The sequence below is a fragment of the Amia ocellicauda genome, unplaced genomic scaffold, assembly GCF_036373705.1.
Source record: "Amia ocellicauda isolate fAmiCal2 unplaced genomic scaffold, fAmiCal2.hap1 HAP1_SCAFFOLD_108, whole genome shotgun sequence".
NCBI classification, from domain to species: Eukaryota; Metazoa; Chordata; class Actinopteri; order Amiiformes; family Amiidae; genus Amia; species Amia ocellicauda.
The window spans coordinates 43,784-56,155 of NW_027102673.1; the positions used below are offsets into that span (position 1 = coordinate 43,784).

The following is a 12,372-nucleotide window of genomic DNA, read 5'->3' on the forward strand; positions in this document are numbered from 1 at the left end:
AAATTTATAAGTGTACCTTACGATACAACTGATAGCACTGCAACTCAGTGTAGGTGTGCGTTCAGTCCGGCAAACACAACATTTCAGTTATGAAACGCTTTCTACAGGTGATGTATAAATGTAATATTTTCACACATTTGAATAAGTTTGATTTGATACAAGATTTATGAAGTTGACCAAACAAAATGACATAATATTTTTCAGGGGATAAAAATCTCACGACACAATTGGGTAGTCCTCACGGCACACGGGTTGAAAACCACTGAGCCAAGCCACGGTGCTTCTTGGCTTTGCACGGCCACTGAGACTGCCAGGGGAAGACGGTGAGAAGCTTCCCTTCGATAGCTCAGTTGGTAGAACGGAGGACTGTAGGTTTCAGGCAGCGGGCATCCTTAGGTCGCTGATTCAATTCCGGCTCGAAGGAAGTCGTGATTATGGTTTGACATCGGTTTTGGACGAGCTCCCAAATGTCAAGCCATTGGAATTGCATGAGGACAAGGAGAAAACACCGGAAATTCGGATTTGCTGTGGAGAACTCGCATTGCCCAAACATCTCATATGCATGTGACCCTTTTCACCCTGAGCCCAGTTTTCTAAACCGGCCAGAAAGCGGTCTGGAACAATCATGAAGCCCACACATTGTGAAGCACTTCACTGAAGCCCGGGTAGCTCAGCCGGTAGAGCATCAGACTTTTAATCTGAGGGTCCAGGGTTCGAGTCCCTGTTCGGGTGCCTTGTTGACCGAGGGCCCTGATGGTGAAAAGCCTGGATGGCCTTCCAGTTGACAATGAAATATGCAGTTGCGTCTAGGCAAGGTGTCTAGTCCTCTTTGCTTCTTTTGGCAAATATCCAGCCTGGGCAAGTGTTGTCTTCCAGAGGCAAGTCAAGCCAGGAACTCTGACGACGTGTCACTTTAGAACAGCACAACATGCATCTCTACTTGACTTGGCACAATCTGTGAGGGTTGGGCCAACACAACGTGTCCACACATTTGCAGGCGTCTTGAAATACTTGGAATGACCTGTGGCCCCATGCCATGCAGAAGTCCACAGCTATGCGTGTCAGCATGCTCTGCTCCTCATCCCCAATGTGCCACTTGTAAGAACTTTGTAAAAAGCGACAGAGAACATGATCAGCAAAGAAACACAATTCTCCTGAGAACGACAATCATCGTGCCGATCGTAATCTCAGTGCATACCTGGATGCCCAACAAGCCAAGCCAGTGGTTCCCAAGCGTTGTAATGCCACGGCACACTTTACTGAGACCAAAAACCTTCGCGGCGCACCAACATGAAAAAGAAAAAAAAAGGATTTACTAGGTATTGTCTCACCTGAATGGCAACAGGCTGCTAAAACTATTATCACACGCACATTGCATGTTAAAGTATGTCAGTAAGGGAGTAATTAAAAGGGCAAATGTGTGAAGTGCAAGGAGTGGCCCTTAGTGGTTAGGTAAAAAAGTACACAGACAAACTAAATAATCCCTTGATACAAATAATTTATTTAGTGCAGACAGACCAAGACCAGCCACAATAAACTATTCGCAGTAAATATAAATTCACAGCAAAATAGGTTCAGTTCACAATATCCTATAAGAAGCTGCACAAAGGCAGCGCTAGCAGTGGAAAGAACGAAGAACTGCAGGAGAAACGCCGGGGCTATTTAGAGCCCGATTATTCAACACAGAGGGGGAAAACCAAGGCCAAATGAGACTTAGAGGAACAGGAGACATCCAACAACAGTATAAAGATAAAAAGGAATTCACCACATGTCCCTTTAATCAATTGCCTTGCAGTTCCACTGTGTAGCGTTATGTTGGGTGTATTTTGATAAGAGCATTTGGGCTCTGAGCTGAAGCACTGATCTAAAGAAGACCTCTCCACCCCCAAAGTTATCAGATTTCCTTTGCTCATCAGCTTGGAACTGGTTTGCATCAAAGTGACAGTTTTGGGGAGGATGGCACCGAGAAGAGGCCAAATAGGTTGAATCCTGCTATGAGATGTCTGGAGAAAGGGGCCTGTAGGTGATAAAAACTCTTTGAAGTGGACGAGAGCCGAAATCCCGACATAGAGCTACGAACCCGGGCCAACCGGCATTTCCAAAAGATGGCATGGATTGACATCAGTCATAAATCAAGCCCCCCTCCATTAGGACACTGGGGGCTGAAACCGAAATCCAATCTCAAGAACTCAAGAACCAATCACCTATTGATCTGACAGACTATAAGGAACAGTGCACAGTCTCTCTCTCTCTCTCTCTCTCTTTCTCTCTCACCTGAACCAGTAACTCGCTGCCACAGCTCAACCTGTAGCTCTGTTGCCCGAACCGGAACCAGAAACCAACCAAGTCTTTGCCGGCAACAGAAGAGTTAAACTGGGAGAAGGAGATTGAGCCGTACGAAGAATTCTATTAAAGGACTATATTAAAGAAAGAACTTTACAGACTGCGCATGCCCGCCTGTGCCCACCTGATCAGTGGAGTTTTACAGCTGGACAATTGAGTAAGTCGAATGTATATGAAAGTGTTCAGTCATTTAAATAGCTATTTGAGTCTTAAGAAACTTGACCCTTGGAACGAACAGGGCCCTGCTTTCCTCAAAGACTTTGTCTTCAAGTAACTACGGTGGAACCCTGCTTACAAAGAAGATTTTGTGCACAACCTTGGAGCCTTCAAACCAGTGGAAAATCTGTTTGGAAAAGACTCTAATTTCGCGAAACCCCAATTTCCAGGTGCATCGACTGAGTGGAAGTTCTTGGACAAAGCCGAACCGCACTGCCTTTGTTCCAAACCACACGGACCATGTGTCGTGTGCTGTGATCTGAGCCCGAAGACAGAGAGGCCTCTCTGCGACGAAGTTCAGATAAGTTTAACAGTTTGGAGTTCATGATTCATGACATTTGAGAAATCAATTAGAAATGTTATTCTGTGATTCAAAACTCTAGAATGTGTAATATCATTTAGTTTTCTTAAATATAAATGTGTGTTGCATTAAACTGTTTTGTTGATAATTTTAGAAATAAAATCTGTCAACCCCGAGAAATATCTTCTCATTCCTGTTTAACTGTTTAGTCTGAAATTGACACAAGTCAATAGACGTTAGATTATTGGTGGCCCTGCCTATCCTTGATCATTGAATAATAATCAGTTAAGGGAAATTGTGGTAACAAGTAATGATAGGATCTTTCTCGGCACCTAAACGTAAATGAGACTGATATATATATAACGAGAAGTTACCTGACATAAATACTAACCTGCGTAGTTATTTAATGTCTGACTAACAATACTAACGAGAGACTCACCTTCGTCTTACTAACCGGTATTGTAGTTAATGTGTTTATAACCTTTTTTGTTTAACGATTTGTGTGTTATCATATGCGATCCCATGGTCTTTGATTTGGTCACGGAAGTGATTTGTCTTTGATTTGTTGATCTAGAGTTGAATTTTAATTAGCTTTTCCCTTTTGTATAATTAGTGTAGTGCTACATTTAGTCTTTGTTTTTGAATAAATTTAACAATTTATATCTTTGGAATTGGTGTCTGTGTCCAATTATCACAGAAATTGAGTTCTACAAGATTCCAGGATTCGTGATAAGGTGATACTATAAATTCACTTCTTAAATTGAAATTTATAAGTGTACCTTACGATACAACTGATAGCACTGCAACTCAGTGTAGGTGTGCGTTCAGTCCGGCAAACACAACATTTCAGTTATGAAACGCTTTCTACAGGTGATGTATAAATGTAATATTTTCACACATTTGAATAAGTTTGATTTGATACAAGATTTATGAAGTTGACCAAACAAAATGACATAATATTTTTCAGGGGATAAAAATCTCACGACACAATTGGGTAGTCCTCACGGCACACGGGTTGAAAACCACTGAGCCAAGCCACGGTGCCTCTTGGCTTTGCACAGCCACTGAGACTGCCAGGGGAAGACGGTGAGAAGCTTCCCTTCGATAGCTCAGTTGGTAGAGCGGAGGACTGTAGGTTTCAGACAGCGGGCATCCTTAGGTCGCTGGTTCAATTCCGGCTCGAAGGAAGGCGTGATTATGGTTTGACATCGGTTTTGGACGAGCTCCCAAATGTCAAGCCATTGGAATTGCATGAGGACAAGGAGAAAACACCGGAAATTCGGATTTGCTGTGGAGAACTCGCATTGCCCAAACATCTCATATGCATGTGACCCTTTTCACCCTGAGCCCTGTTTTTTAAACCGGCCAGAAAGCGGTCTGGAACAATCATGAAGCCAACACATTGTGAAGCACTTCACTGAAGCCCGGGTAGCTCAGCCGGTAGAGCATCAGACTTTTAATCTGAGGGTCCAGGGTTCGGGCGCCTTGTTGACCGAGAGCCATGATGGTGAAAAGCCTGGATGGCCTTCCAGGTGACAATGAAATATGCAGTTGTGTCTAGGCAAGGTGTCTAGTCCTCTTTGCTTCTTTCGGCAAATATCCAGCCTGGGCAAGTGTTGTCTTCCAGAGGCAAGTCAAGCCAGGAACTCTGAGAGATGTTTTTGCCGTTGACGACGTGTCACTTTAGAACAGCACAACATGCATCTCTACTTGACTTGGCACAATCTGTGAGGGTTGGGCCAACACAACGTGTCCACACATTTGCAGGCGTCTTGAAATACTTGGAATGACCTGTGGCCCCATGCCATGCAGAAGTCCACAGCTATGCGTGTCAGCATGCTCTGCTCCTCATCCCCAATGTGCCACTTGTAAGAACTTTGTAAAAAGCGACAGAGAACATGATCAGCAAAGAAACACAATTCTCCTGAGAACGACAATCATCGTGCCGATCGTAATCTCAGTGCATACCTGGATGCCCAACAAGCCAAGCCAGTGGTTCCCAAGCGTTGTAATGCCACGGCACACTTTGCTGAGACCAAAAACCTTCGCGGCGCACCAACATGAAAAAAAAAAAAAAGGATTTACTAGGTATTGTCTCACCTGAATGGCAACAGGCTGCTAAAACTATTATCACACGCACATTGCATGTTAAAGTATGTCAGTAAGGGAGTAATTAAAAGGGCAAATGTGTGAAGTGCAAGGAGTGGCCCTTAGTGGTTAGGTAAAAAAGTACACAGACAAACTAAATAATCCCTTGATACAAATCATTTATTTAGTGCAGACAGACCAAGACCAGCCACAATAAACTATTCGCAGTAAATATAAATTCACAGCAAAATAGGTTCAGTTCACAATATCCTATAACAAGCTGCACAAAGGCAGCGCTAGCAGTGGAAAGAACGAAGAACTGCAGGAGAAACGCCGGGGCTATTTAGAGCCCGATTATTCAACACAGAGGGGGAAAACCAAGGCCAAATGAGACTTAGAGGAACAGGAGACATCCAACAACAGTATAAAGATGAAAAGGAATTCACCACATGTCCCTTTAATCAATTGCCTTGCAGTTCCACTGTGTAGCGTTATGTTGGGTGTATTTTGATAAGAGCATTTGGGCTCTGAGCTGAAGCACTGATCTAAAGAAGACCTCTCCACCCCCAAAGTTATCAGATTTCCTTTGCTCATCAGCTTGGAACTGGTTTGCATCAAAGTGACAGTTTTGGGGAGGATGGCACCGAGAAGAGGCCAAATAGGTTGAATCCTGCTATGAGATGTCTGGAGAAAGGGGCCTGTAGGTGATAAAAACTCTTTGAAGTGGACGAGAGCCGAAATCCCGACATAGAGCTACGAACCCGGGCCAACCGGCATTTCCAAAAGATGGCATGGATTGACATCAGTCATAAATCAAGCCCCCCTCCATTAGGACACTGGGGGCTGAAACCGAAATCCAATCTCAAGAACTCAAGAACCAATCACCTATTGATCTGACAGACTATAAGGAACAGTGCACAGTCTCTCTCTCTCTCTCTCTCTCTCTCTATCTCTCTCTCTCTCTTTCTCTCTCACCTGAACCAGTAACTCGCTGCCACAGCTCAACCTGTAGCTCTGTTGCCCGAACCGGAACCAGAAACCAACCAAGTCTTTGCCGGCAACAGAAGAGTTAAACTGGGAGAAGGAGATTGAGCCGTACGAAGAATTCTTTTAAAGGACTTTATTAAATAAAGAACTTTACAGACTGCGCATGCCCGCCTGTGCCCACCTGATCAGTGGAGTTTTACAGCTGGACAATTGAGTAAGTCGAATGTATATGAAAGTGTTCAGTCATTTAAATAGCTATTTGAGTCTTAAGAAACTTGACCCTTGGAACGAACAGGGCCCTGCTTTCCTCAAAGACTTTGTCTTCAAGTAACTACGGTGGAACCCTGCTTACAAAGAAGATTTTGTGCACAACCTTGGAGCCTTCAAACCAGTGGAAAATCTGTTTGGAAAAGACTCTAATTTCGCGAAACCCCAATTTCCAGGTGCATCGACTGAGTGGAAGTTCTTGGACAAAGCCGAACCGCACTGCCTTTGTTCCAAACCACACGGACCATGTGTCGTGTGCTGTGATCTGAGCCCGAAGACAGAGAGGCCTCTCTGCGACGAAGTTCAGATAAGTTTAACAGTTTGGAGTTCATGATTCATGACATTTGAGAAATCAATTAGAAATGTTATTCTGTGATTCAAAACTCTAGAATGTGTAATATCATTTAGTTTTCTTAAATATAAATGTGTGTTGCATTAAACTGTTTTGTTGATAATTTTAGAAATAAAATCTGTCAACCCCGAGAAATATCTTCTCATTCCCGTTTAACTGTTTAGTCTGAAATTGACACAAGTCAATAGACGTTAGATTATTGGTGGCCCTGCCTATCCTTGATCATTGAATAATAATCAGTTAAGGGAAATTGTGGTAACAAGTAATGATAGGATCTTTCTCGGCACCTAAACGTAAATGAGACTGATATATATATAACGAGAAGTTACCTGACATAAATACTAACCTGCGTAGTTATTTAATGTCTGACTAACAATACTAACGAGAGACTCACCTTCGTCTTACTAACCGGTATTGTAGTTAATGTGTTTATAACCTTTTTTGTTTAACGATTTGTGTGTTATCATATGCGATCCCATGGTCTTTGATTTGGTCACGGAAGTGATTTGTCTTTGATTTGTTGATCTAGAGTTGAATTTTAATTAGCTTTTCCCTTTTGTATAATTAGTGTAGTGCTACATTTAGTCTTTGTTTTTGAATAAATTTAACAATTTATATCTTTGGAATTGGTGTCTGTGTCCAATTATCACAGAAATTGAGTTCTACAAGATTCCAGGATTCGTGATAAGGTGATACTATAAATTCACTTCTTAAATTGAAATTTATAAGTGTACCTTACGATACAACTGATAGCACTGCAACTCAGTGTAGGTGTGCGTTCAGTCCGGCAAACACAACATTTCAGTTATGAAACGCTTTCTACAGGTGATGTATAAATGTAATATTTTCACACATTTGAATAAGTTTGATTTGATACAAGATTTATGAAGTTGACCAAACAAAATGACATAATATTTTTCAGGGGATAAAAATCTCACGACACAATTGGGTAGTCCTCACGGCACACGGGTTGAAAACCACTGAGCCAAGCCACGGTGCCTCTTGGCTTTGCACGGCCACTGAGACTGCCAGGGGAAGACGGTGAGAAGCTTCCCTTCGATAGCTCAGTTGGTAGAGCGGAGGACTGTAGGTTTCAGACAGCGGGCATCCTTAGGTCGCTGGTTCAATTCCGGCTCGAAGGAAGGCGTGATTATGGTTTGACATCGGTTTTGGACGAGCTCCCAAATGTCAAGCCATTGGAATTGCATGAGGACAAGGAGAAAACACCGGAAATTCGGATTTGCTGTGGAGAACTCGCATTGCCCAAACATCTCATATGCATGTGACCCTTTTCACCCTGAGCCCTGTTTTTTAAACCGGCCAGAAAGCGGTCTGGAACAATCATGAAGCCAACACATTGTGAAGCACTTCACTGAAGCCCAGGTAGCTCAGCCGGTAGAGCATCAGACTTTTAATCTGAGGGTCCAGGGTTCGAGTCCCTGTTCGGGTGCCTTGTTGACCGAGAGCCATGATGGTGAAAAGCCTGGATGGCCTTCCAGGTGACAATGAAATATGCAGTTGTGTCTAGGCAAGGTGTCTAGTCCTCTTTGCTTCTTTCGGCAAATATCCAGCCTGGGCAAGTCAAGCCAGGAACTCTGAGAGATGTTTTTGCCGTTGACGACGTGTCACTTTAGAACAGCACAACATGCATCTCTACTTGACTTGGCACAATCTGTGAGGGTTGGGCCAACACAACGTGTCCACACATTTGCAGGCGTCTTGAAATACTTGGAATGACCTGTGGCCCCATGCCATGCAGAAGTCCACAGCTATGCGTGTCAGCATGCTCTGCTCCTCATCCCCAATGTGCCACTTGTAAGAACTTTGTAAAAAGCGACAGAGAACATGATCAGCAAAGAAACACAATTCTCCTGAGAACGACAATCATCGTGCCGATCGTAATCTCAGTGCATACCTGGATGCCCAACAAGCCAAGCCAGTGGTTCCCAAGCGTTGTAATGCCACGGCACACTTTGCTGAGACCAAAAACCTTCGCGGCGCACCAACATGAAAAAAAAAAAAAAGGATTTACTAGGTATTGTCTCACCTGAATGGCAACAGGCTGCTAAAACTATTATCACACGCACATTGCATGTTAAAGTATGTCAGTAAGGGAGTAATTAAAAGGGCAAATGTGTGAAGTGCAAGGAGTGGCCCTTAGTGGTTAGGTAAAAAAGTACACAGACAAACTAAATAATCCCTTGATACAAATCATTTATTTAGTGCAGACAGACCAAGACCAGCCACAATAAACTATTCGCAGTAAATATAAATTCACAGCAAAATAGGTTCAGTTCACAATATCCTATAACAAGCTGCACAAAGGCAGCGCTAGCAGTGGAAAGAACGAAGAACTGCAGGAGAAACGCCGGGGCTATTTAGAGCCCGATTATTCAACACAGAGGGGGAAAACCAAGGCCAAATGAGACTTAGAGGAACAGGAGACATCCAACAACAGTATAAAGATGAAAAGGAATTCACCACATGTCCCTTTAATCAATTGCCTTGCAGTTCCACTGTGTAGCGTTATGTTGGGTGTATTTTGATAAGAGCATTTGGGCTCTGAGCTGAAACACTGATCTAAAGAAGACCTCTCCACCCCCAAAGTTATCAGATTTCCTTTGCTCATCAGCTTGGAACTGGTTTGCATCAAAGTGACAGTTTTGGGGAGGATGGCACCGAGAAGAGGCCAAATAGGTTGAATCCTGCTATGAGATGTCTGGAGAAAGGGGCCTGTAGGTGATAAAAACTCTTTGAAGTGGACGAGAGCCGAAATCCCGACATAGAGCTACGAACCCGGGCCAACCGGCATTTCCAAAAGATGGCATGGATTGACATCAGTCATAAATCAAGCCCCCCTCCATTAGGACACTGGGGGCTGAAACCGAAATCCAATCTCAAGAACTCAAGAACCAATCACCTATTGATCTGACAGACTATAAGGAACAGTGCACAGTCTCTCTCTCTCTCTCTCTCTCTCTCTATCTCTCTCTCTCTCTTTCTCTCTCACCTGAACCAGTAACTCGCTGCCACAGCTCAACCTGTAGCTCTGTTGCCCGAACCGGAACCAGAAACCAACCAAGTCTTTGCCGGCAACAGAAGAGTTAAACTGGGAGAAGGAGATTGAGCCGTACGAAGAATTCTTTTAAAGGACTTTATTAAATAAAGAACTTTACAGACTGCGCATGCCCGCCTGTGCCCACCTGATCAGTGGAGTTTTACAGCTGGACAATTGAGTAAGTCGAATGTATATGAAAGTGTTCAGTCATTTAAATAGCTATTTGAGTCTTAAGAAACTTGACCCTTGGAACGAACAGGGCCCTGCTTTCCTCAAAGACTTTGTCTTCAAGTAACTACGGTGGAACCCTGCTTACAAAGAAGATTTTGTGCACAACCTTGGAGCCTTCAAACCAGTGGAAAATCTGTTAGGAAAAGACTCTAATTTCGCGAAACCCCAACTTCCAGGTGCTTCGACTGAGTGGAAGTTCTTGGACAAAGCCGAACCGCACTGCCTTTGTTCCAAACCACACGGACCATGTGCCGTGTGCTGTGATCTGAGCCCGAAGACAGAGAGGCCTCTCTGCGACGAAGTTCAGATAAGTTTAACAGTTTGGAGTTCATGATTCATGACATTTGAGAAATCAATTAGAAATGTTATTCTGTGATTCAAAACTCTAGAATGTGTAATATCATTTAGTTTTCTTAAATATAAATGTGTGTTGCATTAAACTGTTTTGTTGATAATTTTAGAAATAAAATCTGTCAACCCCGAGAAATATCTTCTCATTCCTGTTTAACTGTTTAGTCTGAAATTGACACAAGTCAATAGACGTTAGATTATTGGTGGCCCTGCCTATCCTTGATCATTGAATAATAATCAGTTAAGGGAAATTGTGGTAACAAGTAACGATAGGATCTTTCTCGGCACCTAAACGTAAATGAGACTGATATATATATAACGAGAAGTTACCTGACATAAATACTAACCTGCGTAGTTATTTAATGTCTGACTAACAATACTAACGAGAGACTCACCTTCGTCTTACTAACCGGTATTGTAGTTAATGTGTTTATAACCTTTTTTGTTAAACGATTTGTGTGCTATCATATGCGATCCCATGGTCTTTGATTTGGTCACGGAAGTGATTTGTCTTTGATTTGTTGATCTAGAGTTGAATTTTAATTAGCTTTTCCCTTTTGTATAATTAGTGTAGTGCTACATTTAGTCTTTGTTTTTGAATAAATTTAACAATTTATATCTTTGGAATTGGTGTCTGTGTCCAATTATTACAGAAATTGAGTTCTACAAGATTCCAGGATTCGTGATAAGGTGATACTATAAATTCACTTCTTAAATTGAAATTTATAAGTGTACCTTACGATACAACTGATAGCACTGCAACTCAGTGTAGGTGTGCGTTCAGTCCGGCAAACACAACAATTCAGTTATGAAACGCTTTCTACAGGTGATGTATAAATGTAATATTTTCACACATTTGAATAAGTTTGATTTGATACAAGATTTATGAAGTTGACCAAACAAAATGACATAATATTTTTCAGGGGATAAAAATCTCACGACACAATTGGGTAGTCCTCACGGCACACGGGTTGAAAACCACTGAGCCAAGCCACGGTGCTTCTTGGCTTTGCACGGCCACTGAGACTGCCAGGGGAAGACGGTGAGAAGCTTCCCTTCGATAGCTCAGTTGGTAGAGCGGAGGACTGTAGGTTTCAGGCAGCGGGCATCCTTAGGTCGCTGGTTCAATTCCGGCTCGAAGGAAGGCGTGATTATGGTTTGACATCGGTTTTGGACGAGCTCCCAAATGTCAAGCCATTGGAATTGCATGAGGACAAGGAGAAAACACCGGAAATTCGGATTTGCTGTGGAGAACTCGCATTGCCCAAACATCTCATATGCATGTGACCCTGAGCCCAGTTTTCTAAACCGGCCAGAAAGCGGTCTGGAACAATCATGAAGCCAACACATTGTGAAGCACTTCACTGAAGCCCGGGTAGCTCAGCCGGTAGAGCATCAGACTTTTAATCTGAGGGTCCAGGGTTCGAGTCCCTGTTCGGGCGTCTTGTTGACCCAGGGCCATGATGGTGAAAAGCCTGGATGGCCTTCCAGGTGACAATGAAATATGCAGTTGCGTCTAGGCAAGGTGTCTAGTCCTCTTTGCTTCTTTCGGCAAATATCCAGCCTGGGCAAGTGTTGTCTTCCAGAGGCAAGTCAAGCCAGGAACTCTGAGAGATGTTTTTGCCGTTGACGACGTGTCACTTTAGAACAGCACAACATGCATCTCTACTTGACTTGGCACAATCTGTGAGGGTTGGGCCAACACAACGTGTCCACACATTTGCAGGCGTCTTGAAATACTTGGAATGACCTGTGGCCCCATGCCATGCAGAAGTCCACAGCTATGCGTGTCAGCATGCTCTGCTCTTCATCCCCAATGTGCCACTTGTAAGAACTGTGTAAAAAGCGACAGAGAACGTGATCAGCAAAGAAACACAATTCTCCTGAGAACAACAATCATCGTGCCGATCGTAATCTCAGTGCATACCTGGATGCCCAACAAGCCAAGCCAGTGGTTCCCAAGCGTTGTAATGCCACGGCACACTTTGCTGAGACCAAAAACCTTCGCGGCGCACCAACATGAAAAAAAAAAAAAAGGATTTACTAGGTATTGTCTCACCTGAATGGCAACAGGCTGCTAAAACTATTATCACACGCACATTGCATGTTAAAGTATGTCAGTAAGGGAGTAATTAAAAGGGCAAATGTGTGAAGTGCAAGGAGTGGCCCTTAGTGGTT

At 43.3% G+C, this 12,372-nt stretch overlaps 7 non-coding genes across 7 annotated transcripts; all 7 read left to right on the forward strand.

The window, feature by feature from the left end:
• The first annotated feature begins 335 nt into the window (after positions 1–335).
• trnay-gua (transfer RNA tyrosine (anticodon GUA)) lies at positions 336–424 on the forward strand. The gene is given in 2 exon segments: positions 336–372; positions 389–424. It is a non-coding gene; the product is annotated as a tRNA-Tyr (tRNA).
• Positions 425–659: 235 nt separating this feature from the next.
• On the forward strand, positions 660–732 carry trnak-uuu (transfer RNA lysine (anticodon UUU)). Its single transcript has one exon. It is a non-coding gene; the product is annotated as a tRNA-Lys (tRNA).
• Positions 733–3,958: 3,226 nt separating this feature from the next.
• Positions 3,959–4,047, forward strand: trnay-gua (transfer RNA tyrosine (anticodon GUA)). Its single transcript is given in 2 exon segments — positions 3,959–3,995; positions 4,012–4,047. It is a non-coding gene; the product is annotated as a tRNA-Tyr (tRNA).
• A 3,560-nt stretch (positions 4,048–7,607) lies between these two features.
• On the forward strand, positions 7,608–7,696 carry trnay-gua (transfer RNA tyrosine (anticodon GUA)). Its single transcript is given in 2 exon segments — positions 7,608–7,644; positions 7,661–7,696. It is a non-coding gene; the product is annotated as a tRNA-Tyr (tRNA).
• A 235-nt stretch (positions 7,697–7,931) lies between these two features.
• Positions 7,932–8,004, forward strand: trnak-uuu (transfer RNA lysine (anticodon UUU)). Its single transcript has one exon. It is a non-coding gene; the product is annotated as a tRNA-Lys (tRNA).
• Positions 8,005–11,248: 3,244 nt separating this feature from the next.
• trnay-gua (transfer RNA tyrosine (anticodon GUA)) lies at positions 11,249–11,337 on the forward strand. The gene is given in 2 exon segments: positions 11,249–11,285; positions 11,302–11,337. It is a non-coding gene; the product is annotated as a tRNA-Tyr (tRNA).
• A 226-nt stretch (positions 11,338–11,563) lies between these two features.
• trnak-uuu (transfer RNA lysine (anticodon UUU)) lies at positions 11,564–11,636 on the forward strand. Its single transcript has one exon. It is a non-coding gene; the product is annotated as a tRNA-Lys (tRNA).
• The last annotated feature ends 736 nt before the right edge of the window (positions 11,637–12,372 follow it).